Source organism: Pseudophryne corroboree, chromosome 1 (genome assembly GCF_028390025.1).
Source record: "Pseudophryne corroboree isolate aPseCor3 chromosome 1, aPseCor3.hap2, whole genome shotgun sequence".
Lineage (NCBI taxonomy): Eukaryota > Metazoa > Chordata > Amphibia > Anura > Myobatrachidae > Pseudophryne > Pseudophryne corroboree.
The window spans coordinates 613824642-613847608 of record NC_086444.1 but is presented as its reverse complement, the minus strand read 5'-3'; the positions used below and the strand labels follow the sequence as shown (position 1 = coordinate 613847608).

Below are 22967 nucleotides of genomic sequence, written 5' to 3'. Positions count from 1 at the left end.
AGGTCAAATCTGGAAACCATCCTTCCAATAAACATTCTGGAACTAAGGGCCATATACAATGGTCTTCTACAAGTGGCACATCTTCTGCAAGATCAGGCCATTCAAGTTCAGTCGGATAATGTAACGGCAGTGTCCTACATAAATCGACAGGGCGGAACGAAGAGCAGAGCTGCCATATCAGAGGTAACAAGAATCCTCCTCTGGGCAGAAATGCACGCGGTGATGCTGTCGGTGATCTTCATTCTTGGAGTGGACAACTGGAAAGCGGACTTCCTCAGCAGACACGATCTCCCAATAGGAGAATGGGGCCTCCACCCGGAGGTGTTCACAGAGGTAACAAGCCGATGGGGTGTTCCTCAGATAGACATGATGGCCTCTATCCTCAACAAGAAGCTTCAGAGGTACTATTCCAGGTCAAGAGATCCACAAGCAGTGGCGGTGGATGCCCTGGTAACTCCATGGGTGTTCCAGTCAGTGTAGGTGTTCCCTCCACTTCCACTCATCCCGAGGATTCTCAAACTAATAAAAAGAACAAGAGTTCAAGCGATCCTCATTGCTCCGGACTGGCCAAAAAGGGCTTGGAACGCGGATCTTCTCGAATTACTGCTGGAGGATCCGAGGCCTCTTCCTCTTCGCAAAGACCTTCTACAACAGGGGACGTTCGCCTATCAAGACTTACCATGGCAACGTTTGCCGGCATGGAGTTTGAACGCCAGATCTTAGCTCGGAAGGGCATTCCGAACAAAGTCATTCCTACTCTGATCCAAGCTAGGCAGGGAGTAACGTCTAAACATTACCATTGGATTTGGAAAAAGTATGTGTCTTGGTGTGAATCCAAGAAGTTTCCTGCGATGGAGTTTCAACTAGGACTTTCTCCTCTTTCTGCAAGCTGGTGTGGATGTGGGCCTACGCTTAGGCTCCATAAAGGTCCAGATTTCGTCCTTGTCCATTTTCTTCCAGAAACAATTGGCTGCTCTCCCTGAGGTTCAGACATTCTTGAAAGGGGTTCTGCACATCCAACCACCCTTTGTGCCTCCTTGGGATCTTAATGTGGTGCTGCAATTCCTGCAATCGGATTGGTTTGAACCTTTACAGGAGGTGGACGTAAAGTTTCTTACTTGGAAGGTGGTCAAACTATTGGCATTGGCCTCTGCAAGATGTGTGTCATAATTGGGGGCATTGTCGCATAAGAGCCCCTACTTGATTTTCCATGAGGATAGAGCTGAGCTCAGAACGCATCAGCAATTTCTTCCAAAGGTTGTGTTGGCTTTTCATATCAACCAACCTATTGTGGTGCCATTGGCTACTGACACCTCGACTACGTCAAAGTCCTTTGATGTTGTGAGGGCTTAAAAAATTTATGTGAAGAGAACTGCTCGTCACAGAAAGTCGGATGCACTATTTGTCCTTTTATGATCCCAACAAAATTGGGTGTCCTGCTTCTAAGCAGACGATTACTCGCTGGATCAGGCTTAGTATCCAGCATTAGAGAGAGAAAAACGGCTGCGCTTGGGGTGTTGCAAATAGATGTAAATAGTGAAGAGTTGACAATCTTCTATATAAAATGATTTATTATAATATAAAATACATCAACAAAGAATGAAATTAATCATATATAAAAGGATTAATGATTATACTCTAAAACACCGTTATATAGACACACAGTATCAAACCGAAGCTTTTATTTAGAATCCCCCTGATTCAGAGTGTAAAATTGATATTCTCTGAGGTTGTAACAATAATGTAACTAAATAGTTACAGTTTTACTCTGCAGTGTGTTGTGACTAGAAGTATGTAGAAACAACAGAACTTTTTCTCCAATAATTGGAGAGGGAAAGAGGGCCCAGCGGTCAAGTATGCAATGAACAGTATACAATGTTACCTCTCCTAGGGGCTGATGTTACCGAGCGTCCTCGGTAAAGTCCTGTATAAAGCCCACAGTGCGATACTAGGTAGAGGAGTTCAATAAGGAAATAGTTATCCAAGTTTGCTCCTGAGCCTGTAAGTCCCGGATGTAGGACTGTTGCCAGTGTATTCCCTAGGGCTGGTGGAAATCCTTTTAGTGCCCTAAGCGTAGGGAATACCACATCTTCCAGGACATCAAAGGAGCACACGCTGTAGCCACTAATTGCGGAGAAAATTAGCAGGTGTAGCATTAACCGTAGCCGTTGCTGGCACTGGATTGATGGAGACTGAAGCGCTGTCCCACGGCCAATTAGCAGGTGTAGCATTAACCGGAGCTGGCACTGGATTGATGGAGACTGAAGCGCTGTCCCACGGCCAATTAGCCGTTTAGATGATACAAGCTGGCGTCTCACTGTCAGATGTTACCATCAGAGAATACGGACTGGCGTTGTCCCGCTGTCAGACACAGCCGTCAGATGATATATGCTGGCACTGTCCCGTGGCCAATTGCAGCCGTCAGACAATGTAGGCTGGTGCCGTGCAGAGACTGTATTGGAATCACCATGCAGATAAAAGAATCTCCGCTGTAGGCAGGTTCCTTAGAGCTGTGATGCCGGTGAGTTAGAGTCGGAAGGGAGGAGGCTAACGCGTTTCGTCACGATTAACGTGACTTTTTCAATGGAATACTACCTCCACTGTGTTCATCCTATGTATAGCATTAATACGCATACTGCCAGGTGCGGCTGATAAAAACTAATTATAACACAAACAAGAAGGTCAACTCTCCATTATTTAACAGCTAAATAGCTATCCGTGTATTGGTTTATTAAGATTTAAATATCCATATAAATACACCAGGGGAAAGGGATGAAGGAAAAAGAAAATAACAAAAAAGAAAAAAAGATTTTGTAGATAATTTACAATTTACCTTATATTAAATAAAGAACCAAATATTGTAAATACAATATCAGATGATATGCAGTGGCATGGGAGATCGAGGATATCATAAGATCCGGTTTTACATGGATCATACTGAAAATAGTATTAGTCTTTCATGACATAATCAGAACAGACACAGAAGGTATAGTTTTGCATAGATCATACTAAGAATAATATTAGTCTTACACAACGTAATAAGAAAAAACACAGAATAGATTTTCATTGACTATTATCAGTAACTTGGTTCTATTATTACTTCACATGGACTATGAAAATATTAAATGAGATTAATTTTATATAGAATAGAGCTTGTCCTATATTAATTATAAATAGAAATGTCATAACCCCTAATGGGATGGCACTTCTTATATGATGATGCATTCTTATATGATGATGCATAGAGGAGACAGCGGGCCATAAACCAAAAACCCCCCCCACACCCAGAGATAACATGGAGACCCATATAGAGATGAGCATGCACATAAGTACACATGTACTTATGTGCATGCTCATCTCTATATGGGTCTCCATGTTATCTCTGGGTGTGGGGGGGTTTCTGGTTTATGGCCCGCTGTCTCCTCTATATCGTTTAGTATAAATGCATCATCATATAAGAAGTGCCATCCCATTAGGGCAGTGATTTTCAACCTTTTTCAACTCGTGGCACACTCATAAGATTTTTAAATTGCCAAGGCACACCATCAGTGCACCACGGGAAAAAAAAAACACATTGGCCCCCACAGTAATTAAACAGACGGGATGCCGCTGTCTGTATACTGACAGCCAACATCCCGTTTGTCAGTAAAACATATCTATTCCTTAATAATGCCACACACTGTTCCCCCAGTAATTCTACCACACACTGTCCCCCCAGTAATTGCACTCACTGCCCCCAATAATAATCCCTGCTGTTCACATCCCCCCCCCCTCCCCCCCAGTGATTCCAAACATTGCTTACATAAATAAAGACATTTTTTATTTTAAATTTAAAACCTGCAGCTGTAATGCTGTGATGGCAGCACGGATGGAGAAGCTGCAGTGGCCAGTGGACGGACGGGAGCTCCAGGCAGGAATGCGGCGTGGAGAGGCCAGTGAGCGGGCGAGCAGGCACTGCAGGCAGGAATGAGACGTGGCCAATTAGAGAGCTGCCGCCCGCCGCAATCAATACCCGGCTCGGGCAGCGCTGTGCAGTGTGCTCTTCCGCGTGCATGACTCATAGGTCACGTACGCGGAAGTGCACACAGCACAGCGCTGCCCGAGCCGGCTATTGATTGCGGCGGGCGCCGGCTATCTGGTCTGTCTGGCGGGCAGCGGCGGGGAGCATCTCTGACTGGCGGCGGCACACCTAGATATCGCTCACGGCACACTAGTGTGCCGCGGCACAGCGGTTGAAAATCGCTGCATTAGGGGTTATGACATTTCTATTTATAATTAATATAGGACAAGCTCTATTCTATATAAAATTAATCTCATTTAATATTTTCATAGTCCATGTGAAGTAATAATAGAACCAAGTTACTGATAATAGTCAATGAAAATCTGTTCTGTGTTTTTTCTTATTATGTTGTGTAAGACTAATATTATTCTTAGTATGATCTATGCAAAACTATACCTTCTGTGTCTGTTCTGATTATGTCATGAAAGACTAATACTATTTTCAGTATGATCCATGTAAAACCGGATCTTATGATATCCTCGATCTCCCGTGCCACTGCATATCATCTGATATTGTATTTACAATATTTGGTTCTTTATTTAATATAAGGTAAATTGTAAATTATATACAAAATCTTTTTTTCTTTTTTGTTATTTTCTTTTTCCTTCATCCCTTTCCCCTGGTGTATTTATATGGATATTTAAATCTTAATAAACCAATACACGGATAGCTATTTAGCTGTTAAATAATGGAGAGTTGACCTTCTTGTTTGTGTTATAATTAGTTTTTATCAGCCGCACCTGGCAGTATGCGTATTAATGCTATATATAGGATGAACACAGTGGAGGTAGTATTCCTTTGAAAAAGTCACGTTAATCGTGACGAAACGCGTTAGGCTCCTCCCTTCCGACTCTAACTCACCGGCATCACAGCTCTAAGGAACCTGCCTACAGCGGAGATTCTTTTATCTGCATGGTGATTCCAATACAGTCTCTGCACGGCACCAGCCTACATTGTCTGACGGCTGCAATTGGCCACGGGACAGTGCCAGCATATATCATCTGACGGCTGTGTCTGACAGCGGGACAACGCCAGTCCGTATTCTCTGATGGTAACATCTGACAGTGAGACGCCAGCTTGTATCATCTAAACGGCTAATTGGCCGTGGGACAGCGCTTCAGTGTCCATCAATCCAGTGCCAGCTACGGCTCCGGTTAATGCTACACCTGCTAATTGGCCGTGGGACAGCGCTTCAGTCTCCATCAATCCAGTGCCAGCAACGGCTCCGGTTAATGCTACAACTGCTAATTTTCTCTGCAATTAGTGGCTACAGCATGTGCTCCTTTGATGTCCTGGAAGATGTGGTATTCCCTACGCTTAGGGCACTAAAAGGATTTCCACCAGCCCTAGGGAATACACTGGCAACAGTCCTACATCCGGGACTTACAGGCTCAGGAGCAAACTTGGATAACTATTTCCTTATTGAACTCCTCTACCTAGTATCGCACTGTGGGCTTTATACAGGACTTTACCGAGGACGCTCGGTAACATCAGCCCCTAGGAGAGGTAACATTGTATACTGTTTATTGCATACTTGACCGCTGGGCCCTCTTTCCCTCTCCAATTATTGGAGAAAAAGTTCTGTTGTTTCTACATACTTCTAGTCACAACACACTGCAGAGAGTAAAACTGTAACTATTTAGTTACATTATTGTTACAACCTCAGAGAATATCAATTTTACACTCTGAATCAGGAGGATTCTAAATACAAGCTTCGGTTTGATACTGTGTGTCTATATAACGGTGTTTTAGAGTATAATCATTAATCCTTTTATATATGATTAATTTCATTCTTTGTTGATGTATTTTATATTATAATAAATCATTTTTTATAGAAGATTGTCAACTCTTCACTATTTACATCTATTTGCAACACCCCAAGCGCAGCCGTTTTTCTTTCTCTATTGTTGTGTCCATAGGCACATGCACAGTGCCTTTTTCGGCAGCGCTCAGGTGTGATTGCAATTAGTGTCTACCTATTTAGGCGCTGCCAGCAAGTCGTTTGAGATCCTGTTAGTATCCAGCATGCTTATTCTACGTCAGGATTGCCGGTTCCAAGTTCTGTACAGGCTCACTCTCCTTGTACAGCGAGTTCTTCCTGGGCGGCTGTCCAGGGTGTCTCGGCCCTTCAGCTTTGCCGGGCAGCTACTTGGTCAGGGTCGAACATGTTTGCTAAGTTCTACAAGTTCGATACTTTGGCCTCTGAGGACCTACAGTTTGGTCTATCAGTTTTGCAGGACCCTCGGCACTCTCCCTCCCGTCCTGGGAGCTTTGGTACATCCCCTAGGACGTAAGAGGAAACGGCATTTTATATACCTGCCGGTAAATCCTTTTCTCGTAGTCCGTAGAGCAGAGGTTCTCAAACTCGGTCCTCGGGGGCCCACACAGTGCATGTTTTGCAGGTCTCCTCACAGAATCGCAAGTGAAATAATTAGCTCCACCTGTGGACCTTTTAAAATGTGTCAGTGAGTAATTAATACACCTGTGCACCTGCTGGGTTACCTGCAAAACATGCACTGTGTGGGCTCCCGAGGACCGAGTTTGAGAACCTCTGCCGTAGAGGATGCTGAGCCCCCGCCCGCCCAGTGCTTCGTATTCCTGCTTGTTACTTGGTTAAGTATTATTAAGTATTGGTTAAGTATTGTTAAGTATTATTGGTTCAGTGGTTAGCTTGGTTTTCCTTTTATTATGTGTGAGCTGGTGTGAATCTCACCACTATCTGTGTATTTCCTTCTCTCGAAGTATGTCCGTCTCCTCGGGCACAGTTTCTAGACTGAGTCTGGTAGGAGGGCATAGAGGGAGGGGCCAGCCCACACTGTTAAACTCTTAAAGTACCGGTGGCTCCTAGTGGACCCGTCTATACCCCCATGGTACTAAATGGAACACCAGCATCCTCTACGGAGTAAGAGAAAATTATTTACCGGTAGGTATATAAAATCCTGTTTTTTGGTACATACCAGATAAATCTTTCTCTGACTTCATCTGAGCAATACTTCCTTTTATTGGTTGTGTGTATGAGAAGGATGCTGTTTGCTTTTTCTCAATCTCTCCTTGAAGTTTTTTAAGTTCAAACTGAGGAATGGGTTGGAGGGGAGTAGCTTATATACCCCTAAAGAGTTAACTCAAGTGCTGACTCCTCATTCCCTCATTAATCCTATGGTAGGAAGTCTCCCCCAGATAAAGCCAGAGAGAGAGAAAGAGAACTGGTAAATACCAAATGCCTTGTCTTATATTTTGTCCTCCAAAAACATCATGTATCTCTTCTGTAGCATAACATCACTTCTAAAAATGTTCCCTTCAGAATGTAAATATGCCCTCACTGATCAGCACCCTGTACCTAGAGTGAACACTATATATACACTCTGTTTTCATTGAAAGAGTCATGAGTGCCGCACCGGACGGTGTTGTATATTCACATGGAGTGCGAGATCTACGGTTATATTTATATCTGTCTATCTATCTTAGATATATAGATATAATATACTGTGGACACACACACACAGAGTGTGAGGCAAAAAAAAGTTAACAGAAAACAAGGTTAAAATGGTTAATCCTATTAAAATTGTTAGTATATAATCTAAAAGTGCATTGAATACAGTTGATTTTCAATTGGTTTTGAATATGATATCGTTATTTCATGGTGTATAGTAGCCTTCAGTTGATTAATGGTACTTGGTTGATGTTTGTAGACTTCAGCTTTCAGATGTTCCCGCTGTGTAGTAATAATAATTTAATTTTATATAGCGCTTTATCCAGCAGGACTCGTATCGCATACACTTAAAAGATGGTACAAAGGCATTAGAATTACAGCAAGTTAAAAACCATATAGAAATAATTAACAACAACTTAACCTAAAGAGCACAGTAAGCATAATACAGGGTTGGTGCAGACATTTTGGGTAATAATTTCTACTGGTTATATATTCCACCCATGAAAGGTACCAGGTAAGGCAGCCATCTTGGTTGCACTATGTGAGATTACCCTGGGTCACACCTAGAAGAGATGGGTGGTTGTAGCGTCCTAGCACTAGGGTTAGGTCCCAGCATAACTGTCCGATTCATGTAATTTGTCATCCTATCCATGAGCATGCCTGGTGAGGCAGCCATGTTGAGCACATTACAAAGGTTATGCTGTGGTAGATAAGCCATACAAGGACCCAATGCATATTTGGGAAAACTGGCGTGTGTAATAGTTGGATATACCCTGTATTAATAGATCCACAAGTACATCCTGCCCATGGAGGAACATCTGGGGTACACTGCGTTGGCTGCTGCTGGCAGGGTGTACAATCAGTGGCAATACAGCATACTGGCATAACATACAGTGGCTATAGGAGTACAAGGTAAAAAACATGTTGAAGAAACAGTGAACAACAAAAGTAATACATAGCTTTCACCAGCTCAGAGACTGGTGGTGTACAGTAAGGCGACTTGCCTACCGGTGCTGGTCCTGACATCAGAAACACATTTTCTGACCAGAAACAATTGTATATAACAGACTAAAGGAGGCAAACCATGATAATACGCACTGGTCATAGGGGGTCATTCCGAGTTGATCGTAGCTGTGCTAAATTTAGCACAGCTACGATCTTTTTCCCTGACATGGGGGTGACGCCCAGCACGGGGCTAGCCCGCCCCGCATGTAAGTTCAGCCCCCCTCGCAGAAGTGCAAAGGCATCGCACAGCGGCAATGCTTTTGCACTTCAAGAGTAGCTTCCGGCCAGCGCAGCTTTAGCGTGCTGGCCGGGAGCTACTCATCGCTCCCCGGCCCACAGTGGCTGAGTGTGATGTCACGCAGCCACTGCGGCCCGCCCCCCGTTCAGTCCAGCCACGCCTGCGTTGGCCGGACGAAACCCACGAAACGGCGGCCAAACGCCACCGTTCCGCCCCTCCCGCCCAGCGATCGCCTCTGCCTGTCAATCAGGCAGAGGCGATCGCATCCCTGCTACGGCCTTTGGGACCCGTTCGCTCTGCTGCATTAAAACGCAGCAAGCGAACGGGTCAGAATGACCCCCATAAACTGCTATATAAATATCCTGATCTCAGGCAGATATGAGAATGTGGGTAGCCCAATAGTGTCCAGTAGAAAAGTTTCTTGTGAGGCTGTTCACTGTGTACCCCTCCCTTGCTCAGAGGACATTCCTAGTGTGCTCACTTTGAGGGGTCCCAATGTTCTCAGTGGTAGGCCCGGTCTCTGTGTTTTCCAGAAGAGGTGAGGCCATAGGGCAGCATCAAAGGGGTCCATCATCTCCAACGGAGCCACAAACAGAAGTGGATTGGCAGGCACTGTCCAGAGGCATCAGGAGGATAACGGAGGTGGCAGACAGATTTTCAAAATGGAGCCAGCAGCACGTACTACTCCAGAGGCCTGTTCCTAACGGATGGGTCCAGTTTGCTCAGGGTGGAGTCCCACGCTCTAGATATATATCCCAAAGGAAAGAACCCATCATTGGGTCCAGAAACGGCAGCAGGGTAGGTCCAACAGAAGATCCCAGTGGGCAACATAGGCGCCTGGAGTAGAGGAGCCACGTGGACAAGATGGCAGCGGGCCAGGTGCCCCAGCACCTCCACAGCCCCGGCTGCAGGAGATGAGTGGGGCCTGAGGGCCCAGAGAACAGTGGGGTTCAAGAGGGTTGCCTGGGGCAAAACAGCGCATGGGGAAAATGGCGGTCTCTGTGGCTGGCCAGGACAAGCAAGGCAGCAGGTGAAGCCATAGGTTAGTGGCACGCCAGTGCAGGGGGCTCCCCGGCGAACACCACATGGTCCAGAGGATGGAAGGCTGGACCCTAGGGAGAGCCCCCTCAGACACATCTGCTCAGTAGTGTGACCAGATGTAGAGGTCTTTCATGAAGATGATGATTGTTTTCCACCCAATAACGAAAATAATCCTTGTTAACGTAGTCAGACAAAAGTGCGCTTAGTCAAGAAATTGCAGCAATAACTCCGCAAATGACCACCGAGTGATGCACAACTTCAGAAATCAAATACAAATGTGTATCCTGAATGGAGGCCCCATCTGGATGTTATCATATTCAGAACTGAAAATTACCTGTATTCCATGCACTTTTTAAATTGTGCTTATGTGCTCGCATTAATTAACCACGCAGAGAACAAAAATTGTCTAGTAACATTTCAACTAACAAAACTAGTGTCTGTTGTCTTGCACCCTCTGTCATGAGATGCTCGCCTGAGGCATTTGATTAAAATTCTCCTATAGGGACAAGAATTTTTAATTTCAGTATTTTGAAGTATGATATTACTTCTGGCTTCAGTTCTTGTTCAATATGAGATTTGGCATTTGTATCACAATTCATTAAAAATCCTTTTAATCTTCTTATAGGGTTTGATGTCCAGAACAGTTTTATCCATAGCTTAACATCATTTACAATCAACTCTGGTTGTTTACAATAAACCCTGCTGACTCCTAGTGCTTCTAGCAGTCAAATTAGAAAAAAGGTGTAAAATAGCAATAGATTAAGATTATTTATAAAAATGTTACAATAGGACATTTTTTTTATTTTATTTTTTTGCGTAATCTTCCAGTAATTAGTACCAAAGGTTTTTGGATTCAGGTTACACTGCGCTCACAATATATTCAGTACTCCAGGCAACCGGTGAGGAGCTTTTGCACCAAGAAGTCCCCAGCCTCTTTAACGATAACTGCAATTGGAGGAGGTGGCAGCATTTCAAGTGTTACAACTTTGTGTGTTAGTACAGATTCTACTCTTCACACAGTCTATTCAGCAATCATGTAGATATTGGCACAATTATTTTCGGCCAACTTCGAGAAGATTACTGTCATTTTTCTCAAAAGTTTTCCAAGCTATGTAGAAAAATCTTCCCAGAACAGCGGTTGCTGGTTGCCCAAAAAGACGGTTGTGCTCTGCGTGTGCCCTTTTTTTTTTTTATATATCCCTTCCTGTCTGCCTTGCATAAATACTGCTCCCTTCCCTACACGCGCCTTTGTTTCCCAAGTGGCGTTTTCACCGAAGAGTGTGTGGAGGGAAGTAGTATGACTTTCAGCTGAAACAAGGAATTTCCTCATATAACCATATTCTCAGATGGAGTTATATAAGGGAAGTCTTTTTCAGGATTTTGATTTTTATTTTCTCTAACGTCCTAGTGGATGCTGGGAACTCCGAAAGGACCATGGGGAATAGCGGCTCCGCAGGAGACTGGGCACAACTAAAAGAAAGCTTTTAGACTACCTGATGTGCACTGGCTCCTCCCACTATGACCCTCCTCCAAGCCTCAGTTGGATTTCTGTGCCCGGCCGAGCTGGATGCACACTAGGGGCTCTCCTGAGCTCCTAGAAAGAAAGTTTATTTTAGGTTTTTTATTTTACAGTGAGACCTGCTGGCAACAGGCTCACTGCATCGAGGGACTAAGGGGAGAAGAAGCGAACCTACCTGCTTGCAGCTAGCTTGGGCTTCTTAGGCTACTGGACACCATTAGCTCCAGAGGGATCGACCGCATGGAACTGGCCTTGGTGTTCGTTCCCGGAGCCGCGCCGCCGTCCCCCTTACAGAGCCAGAAGCAAGAAGAGGTCCGGAAAATCGGCGGCAGAAGACATCAGTCTTCACCAAGGTAGCGCACAGCACTGCAGCTGTGCGCCGTTGCTCCTCATACACACTTCACACTCCGGTCACTGAGGGTGCAGGGCGCTGGGGGGGGGGGGGGCGCCCTGAGCAGCAATAAAAACACCTTGGCTGGCAAATATATCACAATATATAGCCCCAGAGGCTATATATGTGATAAATACCCCTGCCAGAATCCATAAAAAAGCAGGAGAAAAGTCCGTGAAAAAGGGGCGGAGCTATCTCCCTCAGCACACTGGCGCCATTTTCTCTTCACAGTGCAGCTGGAAGACAGCTCCCCAGGCTCTCCCCTGTAGTTTGCAGGCTCAAAGGGTTAAAAAGAGAGGGGGGGCACTAAATTTAGGCGCAATATTGTATATACAAGCAGCTATTGGGAAAAATTCACTCAATATAGTGTTAATCCCTAAATTATATAGCGCTCTGGTGTGTGCTGGCATACTCTCTCTCTGTCTCCCCAAAGGGCTGTGTGGGGTCCTGTCCTCAGTCAGAGCATTCCCTGTGTGTGTGCGGTGTGTCGGTACGGCTGTGTCGACACGTTTGATGAGGAGGCTTATGTGGTGGCAGAGCAGATGCCGATAAATGTGATGTCGCCCCCTGTGGGGCCGACACCAGAGTGGATGGATAGGTGGAAGGTATAAACCGACAGTGTCAACTCCTTACATAAAAGGCTGGATGACGTAACAGCTGTGGGACAGCCGGCTTCTCAGCCCGCGCCTGCCCAGGCGTCTCAAAGGCCATCAGGGGCTCAAAAACGCCCGCTCCCTCAGATGGCAGACACAGATGTCGACACGGAGTCTGACTCCAGTGTCGACGAGGTTGAGACATATACACAATCCACTAGGAACATCCGTTACATGATCCCGGCAATAAAAAATGTGTTACACATTTCTGACATTAACCCAAGTACCACTAAAAAAGGGTTTTATGTTTGGGGAGAAAAAGCAGGCAGTGTTTGGTTCCCCCATCAAATGAGTGAATGAAGTGTGAAAAAGCGTGGGTTCCCCCGATAAGAAACTGGTAATTTCTAAAAAGTTACTGATGGCGTACCCTTTCCCGCCAGAGGATAAGTTACGCTGGGAGATATCCCCTAGGGTGGATAAGGCGCTCACACGTTTGTCTAAAAAGGTGGCACTGCCGTCTTAGGATACGGCCACTTTGAAGGTACCTGCTGATAAAAAGCAGGAGGCTATCCTGAAGTCTGTATTTACACACTCAGGTACTAGACTGAGACCTGCAGATAGCTGCAGCGTGGTCTGTGACCCTGTCAAACAGGGATACTATTTTGCGAACATAAGAGCATATTAAAGACGTCGTCTTATATTTGAGGGATGCACAGAGGGATATTTTGCCGGCTGGCATCCAGAATTAATGCATTTCCATTCTGTCAGGAGGGTATTAGAGACCCGACACTGGACAGGTGATGCTGACTTTAAAAGGCACATAGAGCCTTATAAGGGTGAGGAATTGTTTGGGGATGGTCTCTGGGACCTCGTATCCACAGCAACAGCTGGGAAGAAAAAATTTTACCTCAGGTTTCCACACAGCCTAAGAAAGCACTGTATTATCAGGTACAGTCCTTTCGGCTTCAGAAAAGCAAGCGGGTCAAAGGCGCTTCCTTTCTGCACAGAGACGAGGGAAGAGGGAAAAAGCTGCACCAGTCAGCCAGTTCCCAGAATCAAAATTCTTCCCCCGCTTCCTCTGAGTCCACCGCATGACGCGGGGGCTCCACAGGCGTAGCCAGGTACGGTGGGGGGCCGCCTCAAAAATTTCAGCGATCAGTGGGCTCGCTCACAGGTGGATCCCTGGATCCTTCAAGTAGTATCTCAGGGGTACAAGCTGGAATTCGAGACGTTTCCCCCCCCCGCCGTTTCCTCAAATCTGCCTTGCCGACAACTCCCTCAGGCAGGGAGGCTGTGCTAGAGGCATTTCACAAGCTGTATTCCCAGCAGGTGATAGTCAAGGTGCCCCTACTTCAACAAGGACGGGGTTACTATTCCACACGGTTTGTGGTACCGAAACGGGACGGTTCGGTGAGACCCATTTTACATTTGAAATCCTTGAACACATACATAAAAAAAAATTCAAGTTCAAGATGGAATCGCTCAGGGCGGTTATTGCAAGCCTGGAGGAGGGGGATTACATGGTATCCCTGGACATCAAGGATGCTTACCTACATGTCCCCATTTACCATCCTCACCAGGAGTACCTCAGATTTGTGGTACAGGATTGCCATTACCAATTCCAAACACTGCCGTTTGGACTGTCCACGGCACCGAGGGTCTTTACCAAGGTAATGGCAGAAATGATGATACTCCTTCGAAAAAAGGGAGTTTTAATTATCCCGTACTTGGACGATCTCCTTATAAAGGCGAGGTCCAAGGAGCAGTTGTTGGTCGGAGTAGCACTATCTCGGGAAGTGCTACAACAGCACGGATGGATTCTATACATTCCAAAGTCACAGCTGGTTCCTACCACACGCCCTACTGTTCCTGGGGATGGTTCTGGACACGGAACAGAAAAAAGTGTTTCTCCCGCAGGAGAAAGCCAAGGAGCTGTCATCTCTAGTCAGAGACCTCCTGAAACCAAAACAGGTATCGGTGCATCACTGCACACGAGTCCTGGGAAAAATGGTAGCTTCTTACGAAGCAAAATTCCATTCGGCAGGTTCCATGCAAGAACCTTTCAGTGGGACCTCTTGGACAAGTGGTCGGGATCGCATCTTCAGATGCATCGGCTGATACCCTGGTCCTTGGAGACAGGGTTATCTCTACTGTGGTGGCTGCAGAGTGCTCATCTTCAAGAGGGTCGCAGATTCGGCATACAGGACTGGGTCCTGGTAACCACGGATGCCAGCCTTCGAGGCTGGGGGGCAGTCACACAGGGAAGAAATTTCCAAGGACTTTGGTCAAGTCAGGAGTCGTCCCTACACATAAATATTCCGGAACTGAGGGCCATTTACAATGCCCTAAGTCTGGCAAGGCCTCTGCTTCAAAACCAGCCGGTACTGATCCAATCAGACAACATCACGGCAGTCGCCCATGTAAACCGACAGGGCGGCACAAGAAGCAGGATGGCGATGGCAGAAGCCACAAGGATTCTCCGATGGGCGGAAAATCACGTCAGCAGTGTTCATTCCGGGAGTGGACAACTGGGAAGCAGACTTCCTCAGCAGACACGACCTACACCCGGGAGAGTGGGGACTTCATCCAGAAGTCTTCCAACTGTTGGTAAACCGTTGGGAAAGGCCACAGGTGGACATGATGGCGTCCCGCCTAAACAAAAAACTAGATATTGCGCCAGGTCAAGGGACCCTCAGGCAATAGCTGTGGACGCTCTAGTGACACCGTGGGTGTACCAGTCGGTTTATGTATTCCCTCCTCTGCCTCTCATACCAAAGGTACTGAGAATAATAAGAAAACGAGGAGTAAGAACGATACTCGTGGTTCCGGATGGGCCAAGAAGAGCTTGGCACCCAGAACTTCAAGAAATGATATCAGAGGACCCATGGCCTCTACCGCTCAGACAGGATCTGCTACAGCAGGGGCCCTGTCTGTTCCAAGACTTACCGCGGCTGCGTTTGACGGCATGGCGGTTGAATTCCGGATCCTAAAGGAAAAGGGCATTCCGGAGGAAGTCATTCCTACGCTGATAAAAGCCAGGAAAGAAGTAACCGCAAACCATTATCACCGTATTTGGCGAAAATATGTTGCTTGGTGTGAGGCCAGGAAGGCCCCAACAGAGGAATTTCAGCTGGGTCGTTTTCTGCACTTCCTACAGTCAGGAGTGACTATGGGCCTAAACTTGGGTTCCATTAAGGTCCAGATTTCGGCTCTGTCGATTTTCTTCCAGAAAGAACTGGCTTCACTGCCTGGAGTTCAGACATTTGTAAAGGGAGTGCTACATATTCAGCCCCCTTTTGTGCCTCCTGTGGCACCTTGGGATCTCAACGTGATGTTGAGTTTCCTAAAATCACATTGGTTTGAGCCACTTAAAACTGTGGATGTGAAATATCTCCCGTGGAAAGTGGTCATGTTATTGGCCTTGGCTTCGGCCAGGCGTGTGTCAGAATGGGCGGCTTTGTCATGTAAAAGCCCTTATCTGATTTTCCATATGGATAGGGCAGAATTGAGGACTCGTCCCCAGTTTCTCCCTAAGGTGGTATCAGCTTTTCACTTGAACCAACCTATTGTAGTGCCTGCGGCTACTAGGGACTTGGAAGATTCCAAGTTACTGGACGTAGTCAGGGCCTTAAAAATTTATATTTCCAGGACGGCTGGAGTCAGGAAAACTGACTCGCTTTTTATCCTGTAGGCACCCAACAAAATAGGTGCTCCTGCTTCTAAGCAGACTATTGCTCGCTGAATTTGTAGTACAATTCAGCTGGAGCATTCTGCGGCTGGATTGCCGCATCCTAAATCAGTAAAAGCCCATTCCACGAGGAAAGTGGGCTCATCTTGGGCGGCTGCCCGAGGGGTCTCGGCTTTACAACTTTGCCGAGCTGCAACTTGGTCAGGGGCAAACACGTTTGCTAAATTCTACAAATTTGATACCCTGGCTGAGGAGGACCTTGAGTTCTCTCATTCGGTGCTGCAGAGTCATCCGCACTCTCCCGCCCGTTTGGGAGCTTTGGTATAATCCCCATGGTCCTTTCGGAGTTCCCAGCATCCACTAGGACGTTAGAGAAAATAAGATTTTACTCACCGGTAAATCTATTTCTCGTAGTCCGTAGTGGATGCTGGGCGCCCATCCCAAGTGCGGATTGTCTGCAATACTTGTACATAGTTATTGTTAACTAAAGGGTTATTGTTATGAGCCATCTGTTGTGAGGCTCAGTTATGTTTCATACTGTTAACTGGATATGGTATCACGAGTTATACGGTGTGATTGGTGTGGCTTGTATGAGTCTTACCCGGGATTCAAAATCCTTCCTTATTGTGTCAGCTCTTCCGGGCACAGTATCCTAACTGAGGCTTGGAGGAGGGTCATAGTGGGAGGAGCCAGTGCACACCAGGTAGTCTAAAAGCTTTCTTTTAGTTGTGCCCAGTCTCCTGCGGAGCCGCTATTCCCCATGGTCCTTTCGGAGTTCCCAGCATCCACTACGGACTACGAGAAATAGATTTACCGCTGAGTAAAATCTTATTTTTTACTGCTACCTGAATAGCAGAAAACGTTAAATGCTGTAGCTAGCAATGGCTTTCAGTGTTGTAAGAGTTGGGCTTTAACGGAGAAGGTGATTGCGTTATCTTTTCTGTTAAGCCTTTCCTACATAGCTATGAAACTTAAGTCACGTGGATACAGTATGTCCTTCATAGTATTCTTTCGTAGTGAGTTTAAGTTAATATAGATATTTCAAATCTTGGGAGAGTGATAAAGTACCAATCAGTCAGCTACTGTCCTTTTTCATGCAGAACCTGTGAATGACAGAAGCTGATTCGTTGGTACTTTGTCTCCAAGTTTTGATAACTACATAAATGTCAGTCGTGAACATTTCTCTGTAATGCAAAATCTTTCTTGTATGGGACTTTTTTTTTATATAGATACCTGGCTCAGGTCAGTATTTTCTTGTTGATTGCGTGAATACGACCTTCATTTAGATGCGATTGCTCTATGTTCTGGGACATTTTGTTGGTGATGAAGAGGAGGCGGTATGGATATTTGTGGATGGATGGCTGAGTTAATGGTGATAGGTGGCAGTATGTTATTATGGCAGCATGTGTAAACCATTACGACTGTTCTGAATTTGTCTACATGCTGCTTCTGTATTTTTTCCACAGCTGGCTATTCTTTGCACTACTTTTACCTTGCAACTTTATGGTTTCACAACAGACATTATCCATTCATAATTGGTTTAATCGTTACAGATCATTGTGGCATATAGACATTGGTATGTGTCATTACTGCTTCTGAAGTCCAATTTTGTTCTTCTAATTAAGAGTTAAAAGAATATAGGACATTTCACCGCTAAAAAAATAATGTTTAACTGGGGCATAATTGGCTGCTGCAGGGTACTGTACCATTGTAGCAGACTAATTTCTATATATTGTTTAGTCAAACTAGTTTTCTAAGACTTTGGTGATAGGAGGCTAAGCTAATGGACAAGCACTGGAACAGCATGCTCTCTGGCCATTCATAAAGACAGCCAGAGAGATTTTATCTTCCTGACCCCTCAGGATCCTCCATTTAAATTCCCCACTACAGTACTTTGTACATTAGAAACCACTTGGTTTCCTATTACCCCACCCTGTCTTTTTGTTGTAGTGGATGTCTTGCATTTAAAGGGAGAAAGTTCTATGTGACTGGAAATAGGTCACTGATTTTATTTGTAATTTGTGACTTTTTTTCCTTCCATTGTAAATAAGCAGTCTACTTTCAATGTTTTCCTGCTTTCCGCAGATGACTCTAGCGAGTTGTTTTTCACACTACATGCTTTATAATTATTTAATCCCTGGTGCCATGACAGAAATGTATAGCTGAAAATGTTAGCACCCAGTGTACTGTGGTTTTTAAGCTTACCATGCTACATGGATTGCCATTCAACAGATTAATTCAAAAGTGTGAGAGATTGATGTGAGTTAAGGACCCTACACACTGACCAATTGGCCGTCGAGGTGCCTGGCGGCCGATACAGACAACCCGGCCGGGGAAGGGGGGGGGGGGCATAGCCCTGCATGCTAATATGGACGATGCTGTCTATATTGGCTTGCAGGCATAAACGAGCCGGCACCAACGTTTCCGGCTCGTTTATGAAGATATGAACGATATACCGTTCATTAATGAACGAGATCGTTCATATCTTTCAGTGTAATCGCCCAGTGTGTAGGGTCAGTTAGTTTTTAAAGTTCACTAACACATTTGCTTAGTGTTACAGGGATTTTAGATTTACACATTATTTCTCATACGTCCTAGAGGATGCTGGGGACTCCGTAAGGACCATGGGGTATAGACTGGATCCGCACGAGACATGGGCCCACTATAAGACTTTGAATGGGTGTGAACTGGCTCCTCCCTCTATGCCCCTCCTCCAGACCTTTGTTAGATTCTGTGCCCAGGAGAGACTGGACACACACTAGGGGAGCTCAACTGAGTTTCTCTGAAAGGCTTTATGTTAGGTTTTTTATTTTCAGAAAGACCTGCTGGCTACAGGCTCTCTGCTTCGTGGGACTGAGGGGAGAGAAGTCAGACCTACTTCTTCTGAGTTAAGGGCTCTGCTTCTTAGGCTACTGGACACCATTAGCTCCAGAGGGTTCGATCACTTGGTGCGCCTAGCTGCTTGTTCCCGGAGCCGCACCGTCACCCCCCTCACAGAAGCCAGAAGAAAGAAGCCGGGTGAGTATTACAAGAACAGAAGACTTCAGTGACGGCAGAAGACTTCAGAGTCCCAGAGGTACCGTGCAGCGGTCGCGCTGTGCGCCATTGCTCCCACACACCGACGGCTTTACAAGGGTGCAGGGCGCAGGGGGGGCGGCGCGGCGCCCTGGGCAGCAATATATCTTTCCATTAAGCCTGGCTAAACATGTATACAGTGCATAGGCACTGTATACGGACCCCTGCCAGCATAAAACGCTAAAATAATAGCGGGGCTGAAGCGCGCCGAGAAGGGGCGTGGCTTAGCCCTCACAACATGATACAGCACCATTTTCTCCACGGTCCCCACCAAAACAGTGTGTACAGTGTAAACGAAGGGGGGGCACAGTGATTAGTGCAATATAGAATGAAATATAGCACTATCTTAGATAATGGGCATGTAATCATTGAGTTGTGCATATATGTCTGTGTTTTCCCTGTCAGATATACCCACTATAGCTTTTTACTGCACGTGTCGACATGTGTGAGTGCTATGTCGCAAACAGCTATGGGAATCTCTGTCGGCATTGCCGACTCCTGTTGATACTTGATTCAGTAGATGCAGTGTCAGCAGGTCGGTAGTTGTATGATTTTCAAAAGTAAACACTGTAAGGGAGACACAGTAGTATGTGGGTGACCCTGTCGGCACCAACTGTTATTACTGGGTGTAAATTAACATGCTGTAACTAACCTGTATATATTTTTATATGTATGGTACTGTTCCATGGACCTGTAGCTCGAGCACAGACATGGTAGTATTTGTGTGGAAGTGAGATTAAAATTATATATGTATACTTCCCTCGGACCCCTCGGGGTCGCAAGAATGTTATTTTGCCTGGTTACTACTCCCTGCTGTCGACGAATACTAGGTTTTTCTGTCGACCATAAGGCTTCCTGGTTAGATCCACAACTTGGGCATTCAGTACATGGTCATACACATTCAGAACACATTAATGTCACTAGGGACCCGACGGTTCCGGACAATCTGTTTATATGTATAATATATATATATATATATATATATATATATATATATATATATATAATTATTATTATTTTTTGATATGTGTGTGTATATGTGTATTACAATATGTATATTCATATTACGATTTCTAATGAATGCTGAAGTAAAAGTATTCCTTCTCATGTGCTGGTCGCTCTGTTGATAAAGCTCTAGGTCGGCCGTGAAGAGTTGGTCTCAGATCCTCACGAGGAGTCCGAGTGTTTATTCTTTTCCCGCCGCGGATAGAATACTGTGAAAGTCAACTCCTGGCCGGCACGGGGCTCTGTCACAAAGGATCGTATACAGGAAGCTAAGTGATATTTTATTTATATGCTGTGAAGTTATTTGCATTACATGCGCATGGGGGAGTGCTTGTATTCCGAAAGGCATCTGATAGAATTACCCTAGAGAGAGAGGGGATGTTTCTTATGTTGGTTCTTCTCTATAACATTGCGGCTGGCTGCCGTGCGTATACAGGAGGTGTGACCGGGGGAATGCTGAGGCTGACTCCGAGACATACTGGAGTTTTTTCCCTGTGACGGTGTACCGCTGTTAAGTCACTCTTGGCAGATACCACTGGTAAGTCTACCTTCTTGAGTTAGATTCCCTCACAACGGTTGGTGACGCATTCTTTTGTGGGATGCAGTAATTTTAACCGGTTCGATGCCGTTCTTTTTTTCCCTTTCTGTGTAGATAGTGGAAGGTGAAAAGGTAAGAGCTCTGCAGCCTTGTTAGGTTCGTAGAAGCGGATATTGTCTTCTGTTTCTACCACATCCACCGCATGTCGCTGGGTCTATCTGGCTGGAGCCCACACCGGTGGGAACTCGTCTAAGGCTCTTCCGTCAGTCCGGGAATGGACCTGGACCTGGGAGTTAATAATAGAATCCAAAGGGGGTCATACTGGAGTTTACAGATGATTCCCCGCACTGATTTTTCAAATGGATCTTACCGATTCCCCTCTGGAAGGGGAGGTAGTACGCGACGCCATACCAGAGTTGCGTCAGGTTCAGGACTTTGTCCTGTTTTCCCTGTTAGAAACATTTCTACTTACGAAGTTGAACTACAGGATGGAATCTCTCAGGCCAGGCAGCTCCAGCACGTAAAGGTAGAAAAAGGGTGTAAACGCGTTTTTCTCAGCATTCAGCAAACCTGGTTTGATATCCAGGATTGTCTTTGCCATTTCACCGGAGTGTTGGCAGTACGATGGTTTTCTTTCAATAGTAAGAGCCATTATTATTTTGTACTGAGACGCTCTCCTGATTACGGCGATGTTAAGAAACAAGTGGTTCAAATCGTTGTTTCTCTCTGACTGTTCTTCAACACAGGGAATGGCTGTTGTTCCCAACGACGCGGATGTCGGAGGTGGGTATCAGAGTAGATACTGAACGGTTGAGGTTCTGTGTTTTCCTGTGGAAAGAGGTCTGAGGATCCAGAGTCGGATCAGATTTGCAGTGACAATCCATCAATATGTTCCGTTGATGAAGAAGATGGGTGCGGCCTAAGAGGCCTGTTCGGTGAGCAGGTCAAATGCCAGAGTGGTTTTCACGGGACCAGTTGAAAATATGGTCTGGGTCTCACCTGCACATGCACCGGAATATAATCCTAATGGCCAGGATATCGCTCCTGTGGTGTCTGCACAGTCTTACTTCCTAGAGGGACGAAGGTTCGGGATCCAGGATTAGATCCTGGTGTCCATGCATGCAGATCTCCGAGGCTGGGGAGCAGTCTTTCCAAGGGAAGTATTTTCAGAGGAAAAGGTCAAGCTGGGAAGCTTGTCTGCAATAAGCTTTCTTGAATTAAGAGCTATTTTCAACTAACACATTCTTCGTGATCTGCCCGTGTCAGTTCTGTCAGATGACTTGACAGCAGTGACGTAAGTAAGCCGCTAGGGCAGAACAAGGAGCAAAGCGGCAATGGCAGAAGCCGAAAAAATTTTCCGCTGGGCGGAAAGACAAGTAAACTCTATAGTAGCAGTCTTCGTCCTGGATGTAGACGATGGAGAAATTAATTTCCTCTGCAGACGCGATCTCCATCTGGGAGAAATACAGTCGTCATCGAGAAGTTTTCACAGAAGTGACAAGTCTTTGAGGAGTGCCTCAATTGGACATGTCGGCGTCTCGCCTCAACGAGAGACCTCAGGGATATTGTTCCAGGTCAGGGGACACTCGAGCTATGGCAGTGGACGCCCTCGTGGCACCTTGGGTGTTTTCAGTCGGTTTATGTGTACCCTCCGCTTTCACTCTTTCTGAAGGTGATAAACGTAAGAAGAACAAAGGTTCAGGCAATCCTCATTGTTCCGGTCTAGCCAAGGAGGGCTTGGTATCCAGTTCTTCAAGATTTCTCATAGAAGATCCCTGGCCTCTTCCTCTACGTGAGGAACTGTTACAGCAAGATCCGGGCGTGTATCAAGACTTACCGCGGCTGTGTTTGACGGCGTGGCGGTTGAACGCCATATCCTAGCCCGAAAGGGTATTCCCTAGGAAGTCGTTTTCCACACTTCTTCAGGCTAGAAAAGAAGTAACAGCAAAGGCCTTACCACCGTATTTGACGTAAGTATGTGTCTTGGTGTACATCCGAGAAGGCTCCTACGGAAGACTTTCAGCTGGGTCGTTCTTCTCCATTCTTGGCAAGCAGGTGTGGAGGCAGGCCTAAAGTTAGACTCCATTTCAGTGCAGTTTTGGCCTTATAAATTTTGTTTAAAAAAAAATTGGCCACCTTTCCGGAAGTTCAGACTTACGTGAAAGGAGTACTGCACATCCAACCTCCAATTGTGCCCCATTGGCACCGTGGGACCTTGACATGGTGTTGCGGTTTCTTGTGTCACGCTGATTGGAACCTTTATGAAAGGTTGTGTTAAAATTTCTCTCTGGGAGAGTGGTCATGCTGTATTGACCTTGGCGTCCACAAGGCGGGTGTCTGAAGTAGCGGCTTTGTCTCACAAGAGCCCCTGTTTGATCTTCCAT

General features: G+C 45.8%; 1 protein-coding gene across 3 annotated transcripts in view; it reads left to right on the top strand.

Annotated features, from left to right (window-relative positions):
- CCDC124 (coiled-coil domain containing 124) overlaps positions 1-22967 on the top strand; it is a 123351-nt gene that overhangs the window by 22459 nt on the left and 77925 nt on the right. The window lies entirely within an intron of this gene.